General features: G+C 39.6%; 1 protein-coding gene across 1 annotated transcript in view; it reads right to left on the bottom strand.

Annotated features, from left to right (window-relative positions):
* Positions 1–20044, bottom strand: part of LOC138105187 (uncharacterized) — an 88470-nt gene that overhangs the window by 12637 nt on the left and 55789 nt on the right. The window lies entirely within an intron of this gene.

Raw genomic sequence — 20044 nt, 5'->3', positions numbered from 1 at the left:
CCATATGCAGTGCTTGCACACAGTTCTCTACTACATATTTTTTTATGACATAGATCTAAATAGAGGAGATAGACAAATCCCTAGTGTATATTCTATAAAGTTAATTCTACACAGATGAAGCTGTAATTGACTCCCATTTAACCAAAAGTAGGGAGATCAAGCAGGGTAGGTTAAACAATAAAATGGCAATGCTGATTAAAAAAAAAAAAAAAAAGCTTCCCAAGAATTTTGTGAGCGAGTATTTGTATTTCTCTCTCTTTGAGAAGCCTTTGCTCCTGTACCCACAAGCACTTTTTAGTCTCTGATCTCTGTATAATATTAAAATAACCTTGTGCTGCTAACTGAATTGTAGATGAGCAGAGTAAATAAGGTGTATTTTAGTGCATTGTGTAAAGCTAGTTTATTAACAGTTATCTAGCTTCCTAGTTTGCTCTAAACATGTTTGCTTTGGTAGGTTTGGTATCCCCCTACATGAGTCAGAATTTCCATTTAACCTTTTCCATGTTAATTCTTTACACAGACTGAGCAGAATTCAAGACTTTAGACCCAGGATCATGGCACAAGGCTTAAGCACTCTTTATCCTTAACTAGAAATTATGAGAAGCATTATTTTTATACTGTCCCTGTAGTGCAAGCATGAGGTTTTTAACCCTCCACTTTTGCAAGACCTTTTTGTCCCTCATTTTCTCCCATGAGATGCTACTCCTGTTTGTGGAAGGAAGGGATTGGTGATGTTGGTACATCCTTACAGTGCATCAGCGTGTTCTTCCCAAACACTTCTATATAATGTAGACAAAATACCACTTTTGCTGGCCTAGCACATGCTTTTCTTTCAAGGATGTGTATTACCCTGGAAGAAATGATTGGAACTTACTCACAAAGCTAGCTAAAGAAAAGCTCTCATTTAAGATAGGTACCTCAAAACCTTCTTCTGCATAATTTTGTTTTTACTTTTTGCTGAAATGAAGAGCTCAGATTCTTATGAGAGATCTTAAAAACCAGATACAAATTTATCCCCTCACTTGGGAAAAGTTAGATTTAGCTCAGTTAGATTTAGTTAGATTTGCTTGTGTTCCAGTTCACAGTTCCTCAGCTGTTCTTACACATTACGAGGAATCCCATTAACTAGCACAGTGTGTCAATGCCACGATTCTGACGTGCCTTCTGCTATTATGAGCCACTGCCTTAGGAGAGAATTTGTTTTAGGTGAATTAAGAAAGCAAGAACACATATAGGAAATTATCTCCAACTCTTTTCCAGGAATGACAGAACAATAGGATACTTCATTTTAGTGCCAGCTTCCATTTACATCAGTCCTAATCAATTTTTTTACATTTTAAAACAAGGAAAGGTCATCTGAAATTTAAGGTAAAATAAGGACAGTCAGAATTTTCCACACCAAAGTCTCTGGGGTTCAAAGGATTTCATTGAGGACAACCTGTTAGGAACATACAGCAGCCATAAGGACAGGACAAGCCCTGCGTTTTCTTCTGTCTACCACACAAGCATGTTTTACATGTACTTTTCCAGAACAGGGGAGAGCATGGACCTTCCACTACTGTCTCACAAATAAATTACCACCTGTTTTTTCAGTCAGTGCCAGATCTAAGTGTAATTTACAACATAAAATTACTGTGCAGGAAGCCAAAGCCATGTCACTCTCAACTTTGTGCCTGAGCAAACCTTCACCTTACCAGGGCAAAGATCTTCTTTGGAAGTTCTTGACTCTGGGTGCCATGCCTGTGACACCATATCCATATGGGACCAGGTATGGCATCAGAAGTCTCTGTCTTGCCGCCTCCTCAAGAGCAGGCAGTTCTGCAGGATAGTGGGAGTACACAAACCCATCTGACCTGCTGTCACATTTCAAGATCTGATGCACTCCCTCTGAGGACACTTATGTGACTAGCCTACCTTTCCCCCACCAAAAAAAAAGAAATAGCAGAGATTGATCATCTGACAACTGAAAGAGAAAAGGCACCACCAAAACTGATGGTGCTGTGGTGACTTGGGTAGCCTTGGTCTGGGATAGGCAGAAGAAAGGAAGGAAAGGGAACACTTTGCTGGAGCGTCACTCATTAACCCTTCCTCAAAGTCACCTGCTAGTGTGAGTTTGCCTGAAGACACTCTTCAATATGTGGAGGCATATAACACTTGAATAACAGTTCCAGGAGGGAGGAGCAGCTCTGTTTGTGGATGAGGATTTAGAGACCCCAGCACAGAAGGACCTTTCCATTCCCTCCTTGCTAGCACCATCTGAAAGTATTTGGCAGACAGATGTCCACTGCCTTGAAACTCTCAAAACACATTTCTGTGAAGTGATAGGTCACTAGCGAGCTGCTGTGGCCTACATAACCTGAAGTAAGCTCCAAAAGTAAACTCTACTGTCATCTGAAATTTCTATCATTAAGTTAATCAAAACTGTCCATTCATTTCTACAGGAATACAATATGAGTTAATAAATCCACTGAGACAGGCTAGTCAAGAGACTGTGCATATAGGACATGTCAGAGAAACTGAAGTTAGCAATGATCTAGATTCACAAGGGCTGACAAGAAACCACAAAATGCCAGAGCAGGGTACAGTAATCCTTAAATGAAATTCATCTTTCAGCAGAAAAACACATTAAGGATGGTAATTCAATGATAAAAGAGGCAGGCCAGAACAGGTTCAAATGCTGAATATTTCACAGCATAACTTAATTAAAGCCTGAGTGTGAGGCTGTTAATCGCTTTATAATAGTTCAGCTTGAAATGAGGTCTGAGTGCCCTTATAGTTTATTTGTTTATGTTATTATAATCATAAAAGGTTACACTGACCTAATGCAAATGTACAGTTTTCACTGGCCTTTGTTATGTTGGCAGTTTTTTCTCCTTTTGGTCCTCCTATCTTCGCGCAAGTATGTGAAGGGAAGAACTGGGAGGAAGGGTCATGAATTTAGGTCAGATCAGATGATTCAGTAAGTCTCATGTGGGTTTAAGTCTTATTAATAATTTTAATACATTCTTCCTTGACAACAATGATTTCAATCACTGCTCCTTTAACGTACACTGTGATGTAGAAATACACAGGTTTTAAAAGAGTAGAACATGCTTCTCCTACAAAAAAGGTAAATTATGTCAACCCTTTGGAAATTGCAGTGCCTAACCTACAGAAAAACCAAAAAAACTCTTGTAAGTACAAATACAAATGTATTTTGTTGTATAAATGTATTATGCCATACCAAGTGTAGAGAAATATGTTATCGAAGTAGCACACATTTTAAACACAAATATATTGATAAATGTATATTTATAAATATGTTACACAACTGAGGCACAGCCAATTAATATTACCAATATTTCCTAGGTCAGGGTACAGAAAATGCCATGATAGTGTGTAGTGGTACTATGATGTTTTCTATTGTTTGACAGCTTTTGTGAGAGAAGAAAGGAAAAAGTATTTCCTCAGATTTTCTGAGCTGCAGTGGGAATGAGAGGAAGACTGACTTCTAGTGTCTTAAAAAACAGACATCAGCATAAAAAAAGTTCTTTTTAAAAAGTTGAGAAGTATACATGTGTGTCTAAACACTTGATTATGATTAGTTCTGATTCTTAACTGTTTGCAGCAGCATTATTACTAGCAATGTCATGTGAATCAATTCCAGCCTCATGCATTGCACAAAATTGTACAAAAAAAATTGTTTGAAAACAGTATTAAAGGAAAATACATAAAATGAGCAAAGTGGACCAAATCGACCAGTTGAGAATGCGTGGAACTGAGCACTGGTCACGACAAATAATTAGCAAAAGTTACAAGCTGTTAACTTTAGTCATAAGGGCAAAAAAGTGTTGAAATTATAGAAAAAAAAAAGACATCAAAAGTCGAGGGTGCTGTGTTTACTTCAACTTTCATAAACATGGTAAGTTCATTTTCTGTGGTAAGAGTTGTAAATATGGGAATTACTGTCCTGGAGGCAATCTTTGTTAAACCAGCGTAGCTTTACAATTAAAAAAACAAAAGCTGGCTAGTGCTGACTTCTGAGAGAAGCACAGTACCCCTTAAGCATTACAAACCCCATTTCTGACAAACTGTTGCTAAAACCTTGCCAGCAACTCTGGTAAAAGAAGAATTTACATGGAAATATCTAAAACCATCCTTCCAGTCCGTGTCGAGGGCACCTTGGTGGCATCCAGGTTCCAGTGAGACTATCACTGGACCTCATACAGAACTAGATGTGACAGTGGGGAAGGTTTCCAAGCCACTGTAGGAAGGATGGGGTACTTTACAAGTCGTGAAAATGAACTCGGTTTGAATAAATCACGAAATTGGAGAAATGGCAAGCAAAGGCACGAACAAGAAAAGCTATTAGGACTGCCAAAAATCATACCATCATGAGCAAGCCACACCAGTGCTCCTCGTATTTAACCCTTACACACATGAAGCACTCACACACATTTACACACGTGCAGCAAACTTTGGTGGGGCAGCAGCGTGTTCTCGCACTCCTGGGGCAATAATGAGGCATGTGAGTGTCTCAGGTTAGCAAAGGCCTTTGTGGGCTCCTGGCAGATAACCCTTGCCAGGCACACATGGAGTATCAGCCATACCCTGACCTACAGAGCCTTCAAACCAGTGTGATACCCCCACCTCTGACTGCCCACAGTAACTCTGCAGAGATAACTCGTTTCTAGATCATCCTATTTATGAACGTAATGGACCAGCATAATGGACCAGTAGTATCCAGGAATTGTTTGTTTCAGTCAAATTATGAATGCCTGAAGCATTGTTGTTACAGTCTTCCCTGATTTATTTAACAAACAGACATGGACAGACTAAATGATGAAAAAAAGCATATACAGAGGATAACCTCTTTGTAAATGACTAAGGAGAAATCCCAGAATAGATTTACAGAAAGCGGCTTAGCATCATAACACTAGGAAACAGCAGCAGGTCTTTTTGTTTCTGATTTGCAATAACATCATATTTATGGATATGTCCAGTGAACAGCAATGAAGATCTTTTCTAGGGGATGATTTTCATCTCCTGTTTTTAGATATTACAAAGTGCAGCCACATATTCCCTGGCTACTGTGCACCCATTGCTTGTGTAGTCTGCTGCTTACCATCCCATTTTTTCAGATCTAAATCTTTTTCAGCCACCCATAAAAAATACACAAATGTAGAAATAGTCTCTTCCAAACAATAATAAATCTGGGGGGAAAAAGTCATTTGAAGAATTAAGTCAAGGAAAACTGATATTCAATTCAGCAAAAACCTTAGTGAGTAAAAATTAAAGGCCACAGCTTTCTTGCATTTCCTTGTGCATAGCAGTGTCTTTGTCCATTGATTTGCCCTAAGGAAAGGAGGTAAAACACATTTCCTTCCTATTCCAGAGAATCCTGCTATATTCTGAGCCCAGAGTGGGTTTGGTTCAGATGAGCAAGAGAAATCTCTCTCCATGCCTCATTTCCCAAATTTTATAAGGGATGCTGGAATCAGTTACTTAGGAAAGCATCTTCAGTAACTTCCGACAGACGGAATTTTATATACAAAAGTGTTTAGTAAAAGTTATTTTCCCTATGGAAGTCAGGATTTTAATGCATACAAGGGCATATCTGTGTAAATAAGAGGGTCTGCTGTTCATTATCTGTTCATCAACATTTGTTATTCATTACTCATGTGTTTACAAATGTAATGCAGTCAGAAAGCAGAAATAATACTATATGACTTTGGTGACCAAAAATACACCAGAAACAACAAATGGTAAATAGATCCATGGAGCAGTTTGTCCTATGGGATACAATTTGCCCACAGAAGATATTCTGTGAAAAATTTGTGAAAATAACCCTGACAGATCTGTGAGTAACAATGCAGTACAAAAACAATATGTAAACAGAAAACGAAGGAGCTAAGATTGTCGATTAATTGTTTGGCAGTGAGCATTTTATTTTTACTGTTTGGAACTGATTAAATTCAGAGAAAAGATAGTTAAAAGAAACAAGTCTGTGTTCACAGATTTCATTCAATTTGTCCAAGACCATGTGCGTTCAAGATGTATGTCTGGGAATGAGACAGGCTTTTACTCACCTGTGACTTACATCAGATGGACAGATCTGTTCCTGGCAGCTAAATAACATTTTTAAACCTGGATCATTACATGGAGAGTAAATCAGCTGACAACTTAAAACTAAAATACATGGGACTAGTGGCTCCTAGTTGCATCTTCTTCAGCTTCAGAAAATTTCCTGCTGTGCAGGCAGTGGAATAGTGTGTCCTTGTGCTAGTGGGGTTGAGCATTGTGTGAATGGTGCTCTTGTGGAAGGCGCCTTTTGTTGGGTGTCTGACCAAGTCTAAATTTTAATTTCTATTTTTCTTTCTTTTATTCAAACAATAGCAAAACTGCTGTAAGGTTTTACTAAGAATCAAAATTTCCCAGTTTGCCTGTTTAGATCCCTTGTTTCTTTTCAAGCAGATGGAAGGGGGTTAGGAAAATGAGGGTGGAAGAGAAAAGCAAATTTAAACACTTTTAGTAAAACATATCTGAACATCTGTGAAGGGTGATTGTCCTCTTTTAGCAGTACTGTAATTTTGCTCTGATCTTTCAGTAACCCTAATAAGTATCCTGACTACTCCAGCACAGATGTTAATTATTAGCAAACATTTACCACAGAAAGTATCTAGAATCTCTCACTCACACTGCAGCCCCATTGCTCCAGCAGCTGTAGAGACAGGTAGAAATGGGCTGCCTGCAGAACAAGGAGTTAACAGCCTGTGTTGAGATCAGAGGACATTTATGGGGCTATTTGCTTTAACTGTCCATAAATTATCTCATCTGATTTTCCAAATTATCACCAGCAATCAGCTGCTTTCTTGCAGACATCACTGCAGAAATAGGCCATGGAGGAAGACCTGAAAGAAAAAGCTTTCACAGACACCTCCCTGGTAGGGTGGAGAGTAGTGGAAGGGCCTGACATATTTGTGTAAGTTGTGGTGTTAAAGCAAATGCCGATTTCATTATAGAAAAGAAGGGAAGAAAGAAAATGAGGGTGGCAGAGGTTTGGGTATTCCTTTGTGATCAAGGCTGACATTCTCCATTCTCATCTCATCCCCTCTGCCATCTTCACCCCAAGGATGTTTTTTCTGCCTCCACAGGGCCAGCATCCCAATTGCAAGCTTATCAGAAACCAAACCAAAAGTGCCTCAATTGCTAAGGTATTTCCTTATTGTCAGTTCTTTTCCCATGCCAGGGTTTTATTTTTGGCTCTTGCAAACAGTTTAACCATGCTTGGCACTGATGCTTCTCTAGAAATCTAGGAATGTAAGTCCACTGTAGCAAGTAGAAACAAAGAGTCAAAGGTTCAGGGCAGTTTGCATGAGCCTTCAACGGGGTATGCAAACCAGTTGGGTCTGCAAAACTTGCAAAAGATATTTGCAAAAGAGACTTGCAAGATCAGCCTGTCTCCCAGGGCTGTCTGAGTGTACCAAGAGCCTCTCAGCAATGCCTTCTTCCCTGCTTCAGTTAAGAAACCAGATAGCAAGAATTCTTTTCACAAGAATATTTTCCACTTGTAGCACATTATTGCAAAAACGGCCCCTTTGTGGTATTTCAGCAGTTTTGTCTTCAGTTCAAGCAGGAACCATTAAATATAAAAAAAAAATAATTTACAAACAAAGCAAAAATGACTGCTAGGAACTCTAAGAAATGGTTTATGGTACAGCCTAAAGTTTTGTGCAAAGGTGTGGCGTGATTTTATGCATGCAAGAAAGATTCTGTTTGCATTTGATTTTACCTTAACTAGTTTGCTTTTCCTGAATTGGAAGTTACTGTCTGAGATATCCAGAAACAATTGTTGTGTATTACTGAATTTGATGTGGTTTTTTTTGTAGAAAAATGGTTTCGTCTACTGTGACCAATTGTCTATTATAATGAAGCTTATTATTAATGGAGTATACTCTTATATCCTTATTTTTTCCTTCTCAGAAGATAGCAGAGTTCAGCATCCGATAAACATATAAATTGCATTTTTCTTTTCACACAGGACAGATTTCAACTTCTGAACCAGCAGTCAACAAAGATTCCCCCAGCTGCTAGGAAAAAAAAAAAAAAGTAAGTATTTGTGAAGAAAGGCATAATAAGATCAGAGGGAAGCCTGTCATAAAAATGCACATTGCATAATACATGATGGATCAGTTCTATTATTTAACTTTTGCATAGATATAACAATACAGAGATATGCTAACCATCATAGTCAGCATTAATTTACAGTGGGAAAAATAATTAGAATCTCACTTTTTCTGAAGAATGGAGTGAAAATGTAAACAATGCTTCCCTCCAGGCAAGTGCTTTATCAAGTTGACAGGTGCATTTGAATTTCCATGGGTGGGGGACATAATAGGTTATTTATGTGTCATTTTAATAGAAAGGCCCAACCATCAAGATGGACAGGAGACTTTATCAGTACTGCTGTTTGCAACTAATCCACCAATTTAATACCCCATGAAAATACCTGCAACAAAACCTGGACATTTTTCTTTTCCACTCCATTATAGGCAAATCAATATGGGTGCTATTCATCTCAAATCTTTGGCTCAGCAGGTGCCTACTACACACAGCTCCTAACAACACTGGTGCACTGGCACAGCCACATAAACATAGAAACTTTGACCTCTGGTGCCATCAGTGACTCCACAGCAGGATCACAACAGTGCACTTGGATCACTAGTTCACAAACAGATAGAAGTAAGCAAGAAAAAAAATCTTTTTCCTAGGTTGTTTGCTTTTTATTTTCTTGTTTTGGTTTGGTTTTGAGAAGAAAAAATCCAGCACAAATTTTTTAAAGTTTTTGATTGCTATAATTTTATCTGAAGTAGCCACTCCCTAATTTTCACTAACAGTATATTCGTGGCTGGAGAATAGCCACAAGCCAGAAAAACATTATATGTCTCCTAGCTGTAACATGTTTCTTTACACAAATTTGCCATGAAAAAGAAAGATGCTAAAATGTGTACTCCAGTCACACCTTCTTGTGCAGTAGCACAGCTAAAGGCTGCCTTTTTTGTCCTGTATAGGGCTGTGATGTTGAGTGACACATAGCCTCAATGTGACCAAGGGTAAATTTGGTAGCTGTGCTCCAATTTCTTCTTCATCTTCCCTCTTTGATACTGTCACCTGTATGAGCACACAAGTTCCCCCTGTACTTATCTACACAGCTATTGCTGCCACATTTTTAACACACAGCATATGCAGACAGCCCCCCATGTCCTTCACTGGGGTGTGTGTGTCTGCACAGTCAAAATCAGCCTGAAAAAGTACTTTCCATTAGGGAATACTTAAAAAACCCCAACCTTTTTCAAGAGCTGAAGGTTTCCATTATCGTAAGTCCGTCCTCATCTGTGTGCAAAATTTCAGTTTCCAGATTCATGACCCACCAGGGTCTGCATGGACTAGAAAGACAGTCCCCAATGAGCTTGAAAAGCTTTAGAATAGATCTAGGGAGGATAGAGGTAATGAGATCATCCACCATTCCCATGTCCACTCAGAAGTGTGCTCTAGTTCTGTAGAGATAATTCTTCTCTAACTCACACACTATGGCTCCAGAGATGTTTCAAGTATGTAACTGGAAGTATCTTTACACCCCCTGGGTAATTCCTCAAACTAGCTTCTCCTGAAACTTTTTGCAAAAGCAAACAATTCATAAGGACATAAATTTGATTAAAAACAGACCTGAGACATTTCCTATGCTCAGTCTTTCAGTCTGCAGAGCTCATGAATCCCTGTGGTTAATTAGGAAATATTACTCATAGTAAGATCTAGTTATAATAAAATGTATGTTGCCTGAACATAGCATCTTAATAAGTTTCAGAAACAGTTACTCCCCCATTTTCCTCCCACAATTTCTCTCTTGGTGACCATGTTTTCTGGTAGGAGGACAATGCCCCTTCTCCCACTTGCAGAGAAGGACTGCATGCTGCCCTCTCTCCTAGGGGTCATTAAGGTGCTTACAGCCGTGAGGCTGCAGGCCAGATGTAATCCCCTGGGAGCAGTGCCAAGCAGTGCTTACACGTGGGACAAGGGAAGAGAGCCCCAGGAAAACCACAGACTGGGAGGGCATAACTTGAGCCCTCAGTCCACAACTGGGGGAGGTAATAGCTCTTTCCTATGTGAAAGCACCTTATAGTTCACCCATATATTACCACAAGAGGTATATCACAAATTACGAATGGCAAAGTATGGAAAAGAAACCCAAATAAATTAATTCATCTCAATTAATATATTAAAAGGAAGCTCAGACTGGGTAGAAAGTTGCAGTATCAAGGAGACAAAACTGCAGGCTGTTGGGTTGGCAAAAGGAACAAAACTGGAAGTCTAAATTTTAACAAAGAATTTTTACAAGTATCTATTTTTTTATTCTGCTTGGATAGCAACTCCTTCCACAAGTCACGTAAGGAATGTAAGCTGAATGTCACTTCATTACACCAGATAGTGGATACTGAGCAGGAAGATGTCTGTTTGCTCCCTAATAATTTTGCTTCAATTTTGATAGCTTAACATAGGACAGGTTTCTTACCCACTCACAGAACTAATGAGAGATGTTCCTATTTTATACTAGATTTTTATTATGTAGTGAAGATAGAAAAAAAAAGCAAACATTGAAAATTACTGTGGTCTGAATAAAGCTGGCTAAGCTTATGCTACATGGAATACAAAAAATAGCACCTATAACTGACATATTTTCCTTCAAAAGGGCAAATTTTGATAAAATTATTAGTAAAGTTAACAATAGATCTTTAAAAATATAGATCTAATGTCTTTTCTTCATTTTTATCTAAGAAAACTTTATGCCTCTTACAGTGGGATTTGTATCACATTATATAAATCTTAAATTTCAGTGGAAAACATAAACTGCATCATTGTTTAGATAACATGCTGAAGTTATTTAATATCTCATTAAAAATACGTTTTCTGCTGTACATGTGTGCTTGATTCACTGCATCTCTGGTGCTTTTATGCTGGTGTAGCTACTTTGATCAAGCAAAATTTTAGAGTATTGGACAGCAACACAGGAATGTATCATGCCCATACATTTTATGTTATTTAACTGTGACCAGAACATTTCCCCATTGTCATAGAAAAACATATCAATCTGCAGAAAACTAAGCATAGAAAAACATCAATCAAATTAGTGTACTATTCAAGAAGAAAAGTGGCAAGTGCACCCAAGAGTAGTGTAATGCCTTCTGAAGTTGGCAGAGCTAACAAAAACTTGGCTGATACTTCTCAAGGATCGAAAGCACCAAGAGCTGGTTTCTGTGTACTGAAATTGCTTTAGATTGATTTGACTGTTCACACGAGTTTTTTGGTACATGCAGAAGTGTGAGTTTCCAATCAGAGCATAATTTATCAGCTCTTTGCTGGTTCCTTTTCTCAATATGTGGGGTGGGGTTCTTGTATGGTTATGGCTGAACTCCATTCAAAGTAAATCAGAAAACACTCAGCATATCTCTTACTTCAAGCACATTTTGATGGTTTGGTTTTAGGGAAATACTTCCAAGAGGCTGTTGAATTCCAAAGTCTTAGCACATAGAAAATGGGGATGCTCCATCGTTTTCTCAAGTCAAAATATATTTTGAGAAAAAGTAATGAAAAAAAAAGTATTTTGAGACCTTTTTTGGGAGTTAATCTGGGAAAGGGTATTTACAATTTTTTTTCTTAATAAGGACTCACTTCTCATCATTGCAAGAGGATCAGCAGTCTTGCTTGACTCTCCTCTTATTTAAGCAGTTTCCAGCCAACTGTAACTTGCATTTCCAGTTAAGATTACAAATTAAAGATCTGGCTATGTAAGTATGCAATCACCCATTAAAGCACTCTTCTCTTTGCCCATACTATTTGCTTTCTTGAAGCAGGACCAGCTCCAGGCATAACTAAAGCAGGCAGATACCTGGGACATGAGTTTTTCTTCTCCGTCTCTTTTGCCTGCAGCAGTGGCCCAGGAGCCAGACTGATGCCTGCTATTGCAGCCAGGGAAGATCACTGTACTGGACTGCTCCTCTAGAGACAGCAAGACCAGAGGCAGCTTGGGAGTCTCCATCATAACTGTGATGCAGCAGCTGAAACCACTCTGTCCCTGTGGTAGCAGCATCCCATTTTACCTGTGCTGCAAAGAAATCTTGAATTTGGCATGGACTGATGACAATAAGGTTTGTTCTTCTGGATGTAGCTTAAAGCAGACAAGTGCTGTAGTGTCCTGTCTGGCAAAAGCCATTTCAACAGAATGCTAATTTGACTCCCAGAATTCGATTGTGTGTGGTCCCTTGGAACCTGAGCTATCTTAAACCCTAAAGTGTGATGTTTAATAACCAATTTCACAATCCCATTTCTATTTCCTGGGATAACACTAGTATTTGTGAAACAAATGGCCTCTCCAACTTCCAGCGTAAATGGATTTATATATACAATAATTCATCAAAATAGAATGGCTGGAAGAACTACTTTCATCTTCTCTGCCTTGAGATGTTGCAGCTCCATTTTCTAGTGTTTTCCTCACAGTTTGTTCATACCCCACAGATATATATATGACTCTTTACTGATCCATTTATCCTCCTGTAACTCTCAGAGATAATTTTATCTATTTCCCTTCAATTTTTCATCTGCACATCAGTATCTTCTGCTTTTTGTACTCAGGAAGATGACAAAAGAAAAACCACAGAATCACAGAATGGTTAGGGTTGGAAGGGACCTTAAAGGTTACCTAGTTCCAACCCCCTCTGCCATGGAAAGGGACACCTTCCACTATACCAGATTTCTCAAAGCCCCATCCAACCTGGCCCTGAACACTTCTAAGGATGGGGCCTCCACAACTTCTCTGGAAAACCTGTTCCAGTGCCTCACCATCCTCACAGTAAAGAATTACTTCCTAAAATGTTCTCAAAAGTTCCTGAACAGATAGCATCTAAGGGAGAAGCAACTCAATTAGGTTCTGGTGCACCATGCAACTGCATGTCCTCACATTCTTGTTGGTGGTTTGGAAATTTCAAGACTGCTAATAGAGTCAGCCACTATGTGGGAAGGAAAAAGAAACCAAAATAGGCATTGGGCATTGTTACAGTCCAGTTGGTCTCAGGCAGGAGGGAAAACTTACAGTGGGTTGAAACCTCAAAGATGTTGTACAAGAGACTATATCCAAACTAAGAGCTATGTTATACAGCAGGAGGGTATCAGGTGATAAAACTGCATCTGCACAGCAGAAGAAAGATGCCTGAACTTAAATGTTTTGAGATAATTATTATCTTTAATGTTGTAAGTTTATTTTTGCCAATACCTGATGGAAAAAAGAGAACATGCTTCTTTCATGCCTAACTTCTACGCTGTTTTAAGTTCCACTTCTATACTGGTTATATATGTAAAAAAAAGAAAAGGTAAATACCATAAATTTACTACAAATTTTATAGAGAGTTTAGACAGCATTAGCTGCTCAGCTACCTAACAAATTACTTGATCTTTGTATCTTGTTCAGATAAAGGATTTAGAAGTGGCAAAGAATAAGGAAAAAGCAATTGAAGTGGTATGAAAAAACTATGTTGATTTAGAAACCAAGACAAATAAAAAACATTACAATAGAGTTTCAAAAAGTTATGTTTGCAATTTAAAATACCCATAGGGCAGATCTGACTTACATGACCAACACTTAATGTATAGTACATGATAAGATGACACATGCAGTTTTGAAACTTGGCAGTAATTCAGAAAAAGAATACTTTGCTGGCCATTAACAATTTCTGAGCAATGTATTCATTTGTTATATACGCCTGTAGTTGAGTCCCTGAGTGATTATAGTTATAACAGGGTCTTCTTGTGTAATCTTAGGACACCAAAAGCTGTACTGCAAAATGAAACTAAGGATTAATAAATGAGCTGTCTCCTTGCTCATGCTAACAGTACACTAAATTCACATCCTGAGTTTGCTTTCTGCTATTAAATGCAAATGAAGAGAAGCTGCCACAGATCTACAGGGGTGCAAATGGTAAAAGAACTGGGCTTGCATTTTTGTAAAGGGCCTTGAGGGGTGTGTGGGTGTAGGCGTGTATGGGGGAGCAGGGAGGAGAAGCAGTATGAGCATTGTACTGAAATATTTTAGCATGCTTTAATGCACCTAAATAGTCTCATACAGGGAACTCAAACTAAAATAGTAGGCAACAATGAGAAATCATAGTTTCAGTTTAACACTGGCAAAGTTTAAATAATAATTCAAGAATCAGGGTTGTTGGCTTTTGTGTTTTTGTTTGGGGAGGGCTTTTTGGAAATGCATGCGTATTTTTCAATGGAGCTGGTACTGACTTGCAGCTGTTTGATATTAGACACAAGACCTACCAGCCTTCAAACCTCACATTAGAAACAGACCTTAGGCCAAGTTGTGTCTTCATTTAGACCTTGGCAACCCTGCTTACATCAGTAGGGGTAATTTGACCTCTCATTTGAATAACACAGTGCAGTGATATGGTTCTGGTTTATATTTTCTGTGATTGTTTCAGTTTAAATGCAACAACTCCCTGGACTGTGTGCAAGATGAAAATGCCTTCCGGAGGTAACAGAGGCACAGATACGGGAATCATGTCTGATCGGACAAATCATGTGGCAGGCACAGGTGACAGCACCTTGCTAGTCTGGCAACAAACCTACCTGCTAGAGCCACTCCTTGCAGGGAAAGGATCAGAAAAGGTACTGTGGGTGATGGCAAGGCAGCAGGAACTCAGAGCAGAGGGATCAGCTTCCTGGCACAAGTGAATTATGTGTGTGTACATGATCTTTACAACGAAGAAATATCCCTTCTGTCTCTTCCCCAGACACAGTAAAGTTCTAGAGTAAGCAAAATTCAGCCCAGACTAGAGAAGAAAACTTTCAGTTGAAAGAACTGCATTAGAACAGGATTACTGTGATAGTAAATATGCTTTAGTAATCCACTGAAGACATATCCTAGTTGATTGTATCATTATTTCTCTGAATTTAGGGAAGTTATGAAAATGGTTGTTTGTGCTCTAAAACAACTTTTACTCCCTTATGGAAATGGAGTAATAGAATCCTTCAGGAAATAAGCAAAAGTCTATGACCTATGGTAGCTTTCAACATCACATGCTTAATACAGATATGTAAAACAAAATGTCATGGGGTTGCAAACATGAAAAAAATACAGTGAGCTCTCTGTTTATTTTTGTTGTTTTGTTTATTCCATAAAATATCTCCTTGTTCAATTGCAGTGATAATGATTCTCCAAAAAAAGCCTCGGCTGAGAGTCTGAATCCTAAGCTTTTAAGTTAGAATCTCTGCCTGACTACACATCAATCAGAAAAAAAACCAACAAACTCTAGTCATGATGATGCCACATCACCATGAAAACACAATGAACAGATTTGAACTGCAGTATCTTTGCCTTTTTCAAGAATTTTCATTAGATTTTGTTTAAACTGTTCTACCTTTCTTGTGCAAGCAGAAAAGAGGCTTGTTCCATGAAACTAAAGAAAAACAAAACAAAACAAACTTTTAAAGCCAAAACATTTAGCTTAATCCATCTCTAAATCCTATCACACATTCAACAAATTACAATAGTAACCCTTACTGGCCAGAGATGAGGCAATATGTGGCAGACCAAGCAGAGTTCCTCCACAATTAGCTTAAAGGGCACTGTCAGGTTTGAAAATCATAAATCCCTTTCTCTTTGTACACTACTTAGGCCTTTTCACGCAGCTCTGGCACACCATTAGGCCCAAGCTACAGCTTTTCTGAGATGCCAGAACAACATGAGCAAGAGTCAGACTCCAGTGCAAAAGCAGAGTTTTTATTTTCTGGCAAGTCTGACTTACATGTTTTTATGGTGTTTTGCATTCAGCTTGGACAATAAGTAAAAATTTAACAGGCATTTATAGTAAATAATAATGATGGAAGTATTGTCTCACCCTTGATCTCTTACCCTCTCCAGTACCCCAGCATCTGGAGTGTAAACACTGCAGAAGAATTTTGTATTTACAAAAAGATGCCAGTGTTGTGATTTGGTTTTAAGGCATTTTGCTTCTTATTTGCCATTTTTGGTTTTTTTCTCCTCCCTCCCTGTCACCTCCCAAAAGTCCATTCCATTTGCCTTTAGTTTTCATCACAAAGTACTCATTTGGAAGCTACGCAAAGGGTTGATTTCAAGTATTTAATATCACGTACAAATAAATTAACACCAATGAGACATTGAAATCAATGCAAAAACTGCTCTTAAAATGTCTAAAAGCTGTTTATAGCTTCTCAAGCTGGATGTATACGAGTGGTATGAATCCTGGTCCACATGCATGCTTTTTATAGTGTAAATGCAGCCAGAGGAAATTGAGGGTAAAGACTCAAAAACAGTCATAATCCGTTGTCATTCTTGTTCATGCACATGTGTTTATACTTTTACTTACAAAAACTGATCAAGAAAATATTTTGGATACTTTATTATTGCTGGGCCTCCTTTTCTTTTAGTCACTTTGTACAACATCTAACTGCATGCTTCGAGTTTCTTTGTAAGACCCTCCATGGCCCGGCGTTCTCCAGCCATGAAACATTCCGTACAGGGAGCCATGGCACCTTGGTCCCTGACCCAGCACAGCCAACGATCTCTGTCCTTAGATGAAGAGTGATGAAAAGTGATGAACAGGGGCCATTTCAACCTGCTAGAAAGCTCTGCAATAGGTTTCTGCTCTCCCCATGCAGGCTAAAACACCCTTTCAGTCACTGGCGGCATATCTGGTCAGTTTAAAGACATCATGAAAACTTGCAGTGCTTTTCTGATGAGCAGTATGCCTGTGCCACAGTGGGTGCTCATCATCCTTCAGATATGTGATTACACATCTATTTTCTTTCAAGAATGCTTCTCAAATCCTAAAATTGCCTTCCTCTGCACACCCATGCTGAGCTGGCACCACCACAGTGGTCAGACTCACTTGTTCAGGTAAGAACAAAAAGGTTATCCTGGCGCCTACTTGTCGCAGAGGTAGGGGGCCAAGAGATGGCAGAAATGGTCAGGCAAGCACAAGGAAGCTGTGATACTGAGAAAGAAAAAGAGAGAAAGAAAACCCTGGGTTAGCCAACCATGTTCTGGGGAGCATCAAGCACAGCATGGCCAGCTAGTCAAGGGAGAGGATTGCCCCACTCTGCGCTGCACTGAGGTGGCCTCACCTCGAGTACTGAGGGCAGCATTGGGCACTGCAATATAAGAAAGATAAGCTCTTAAAGAGTGTCCAAAGGAGGGTGACGAAGATGATGAAAGGCCTTGAGGGGAAGCAATATGAGGAGTGGCTGAGGTCACTTGGTCTATTCAGCCTGGAGAAGAGGAGACTGAGGGGAAACCTCATTGCAGCCTGCAACTTCCTTGTTAGGGGAAGAGGAGGGGCAGACGCTGATCCCTTCTCTGTGGTGACCAGTGACAGGACATGGAGGAATGTCCTGAAGTTGTGTCAGGAGAGGTTTAGGCTGGATATTAGAAAAAAGTTCTTCAGCCAGAGGGTGGTTGGGCACTGGAATAGGCTCCCCAGGGAAGTGGTCACAGCACCAAGCCTGACAGTTCAAGAAGATTTGTGCTCTTGGGCACGTGGTGTGATTCTTGGGGCTGCTCTGTGCAGGGTGAGGAGTTGGACTCAATGATCTTTGTGGGTCTCTTCCAAATCAGCATATTCTTTGATTCTCTGATTCTGTGAAGTTTGGAATGGAAGAAAACAAGAATGGATGGGGCTATGACAGAAAGAACAGAGCTTTTGAGAAGGCGCTTTTAAAGTCAGACATCCCAGATCTTTTCCCATTCCAAAGATCTCTTTCTCTGCCACTGGAACAAGCAATTTGGTGTTGTGGATACCACAGACTCAGATATTCTGAAATGGGGGATGCTGACAATACCAAAAACCATAAGAGCACCTCATCGAGGAGGGCACTGAGGCTGAACCAGGCTGTGTACAAATACATTGCTCCAATCCTGGCACTGCTCTTTGAAGGGAGGAGTGATCCAGAGAGGTCTGCTGCATGCTGATGGAGGTTCTGGCTCCCTCATCCTGTGGAAGGGCCTGATGAATTATGCCGGGTTATGTCAGCATCACACCTACCTACCGAGCCAAGGGCACCCTGTGCTATCTGTAGCCCTGAAGGCTTGCATACATCCAATGGATGCTGCCCAGACTTAAGCATGAGGTGGGATAACTTTTGCTGATAAAATATTTCCCATCTGTCTTAAATACTAACAATTACCTGAACCCCACAAAAACCACTTGAAAAGACATGAGTTCTCAAACAGCAGATTAACTAACATCCTCCAAGTTGTTATTCAAGCTGCAGTACACACTGCTTCAAACAATGCCATTTATAAAGCGATAATGAAAGGAACTAGTCTATAAACCTTTCCCTAGCGGCAGGAGGGCTTAGGCTCCCAGGTTCACAAGCCTTCAGTTTATTTGAAGCCCATCAGACTTCAGCAAAGAGGAAACAATCAAGGTAAAGAGAAGAGTAATCCTGAAAAGCTTAACAAGGCACTACCGTGTATGTTTTTTTCTCTGCCTATATTGACTTTGAGACAGAAACCAGCTTTCTACCTTTACTACATTATTTCCCACTTGTTAAATGGCAGTGCATAGCCCAAGTGTGTTCAATAAGGCTAAAATAAGCATCCTTCTTTGTGAACTAGTGAGGTAAGGATCCAGTTGGCAGGCTTGCTCTCTCAGGCAAGACTCATTAATACAAAAGGGGGTTTATCTGAGAAAAGTCTAAATTACGAGTTCGAAATGGATAATCTCAGCTGCAAAAGAAAACAAGACTGGGGAGGTTTTTATGCTGTGACTGAGCTTAAGCTTCAAGCCTGCAGGCTAGCGCTACTCAGAGTGTTTCTGATGGGATAATTTTCTATGCAAAAAGACTGATTCATTGAAGAATTACTCATGTCATGGCCAACGTGCCAATTTCAATGGCCGTTCATCTGACAGGCGCAACAACCCCTTCTGAAATGTTTTAAATGACCAGGTGCAATTTTCCCATTTTTAAATAACCTTTCATGGTTACTCTAGCCAGACAAATGCCCTGCAAAACCAGATGAGCTACTCCCACTGCTGTAGTCTAGGCAGGGTTCGGGAGGAGCACAGCTCCCTAAGGCACTGACTAGCTTTGCCCTTTCCCTTTTCCTCTCTCATTTTGAGGAAACAGGAATTCAGTCCTAGTGCCTGACTATAGCACAGAAATGTTATATCAATAAGTTGATCCTAGTCACTGGGTAAATTATGCACTTTTGGGCTATAGTCAGGGATCCTGATGTGCAAATAAGTCCCTGCACCCAGTCACTGGAGGAGTAAACACCTCAGAAGAACTGTCAAGGTGATCCCTAAGCCTTAGGTTAGGAACAGTGAGAAGTATTCAAAACCAACAGGAGAGGAAGCCCTAGGATTCATGTGGAAAGTAGATTGTCTGAACAGTGCCCATTACGATCAAGGTGTTATGAAGCTCAAAATTTTGCTCCATCTTCATCAGAACATACCAAAGTTAGGAGCTGCCAACTTTTTCTCTTGATCATTTCTTGATATTCCTCTCCAGAATGGTAGTATTTTATTCAAAAAATGTAGATTTTTTAAAAGTCTATTCTGTTTTGGACAAAACTAAGTTTCAAAACAATAAATCTGTAAAACCTGCTGTATTTACATGTCACCTGAATGGCACGATTATTCCTCTCTGGCCACCCCACCTGTCAGATTTTCCATTAATATTAATACACAAACCCTTGCAAATGCAACTCCCATTTAACTGTTTAGGCTAATATTTTGCAAGATGAAAAGAACAGCTTTCAAAATACAGGAAAAATCCAGAGCACGCGACCACATTTCACAGGTCAGTGGCTGGGATAGCAGGAGCTGCTGAAGGAGAGCTGAAGGAACAAACTCGCTCTGGGGCATTTTAGCACTCTTGTGATACGATACCCGTATTCATCAGCATGCAACAATCCCCTCTCCAGATGAAAAACGGTACAGATCATGTTCCTAATAAAACAGCCAATTTGCCTCCTTCTCTTTTTTGT

The sequence above is a fragment of the Aphelocoma coerulescens genome, chromosome 2 (assembly GCF_041296385.1).
Source record: "Aphelocoma coerulescens isolate FSJ_1873_10779 chromosome 2, UR_Acoe_1.0, whole genome shotgun sequence".
NCBI lineage: Eukaryota > Metazoa > Chordata > Aves > Passeriformes > Corvidae > Aphelocoma > Aphelocoma coerulescens.
Note: the sequence above shows the minus strand (reverse complement) of the source record. Positions and strands in the feature narration are given on the sequence as shown.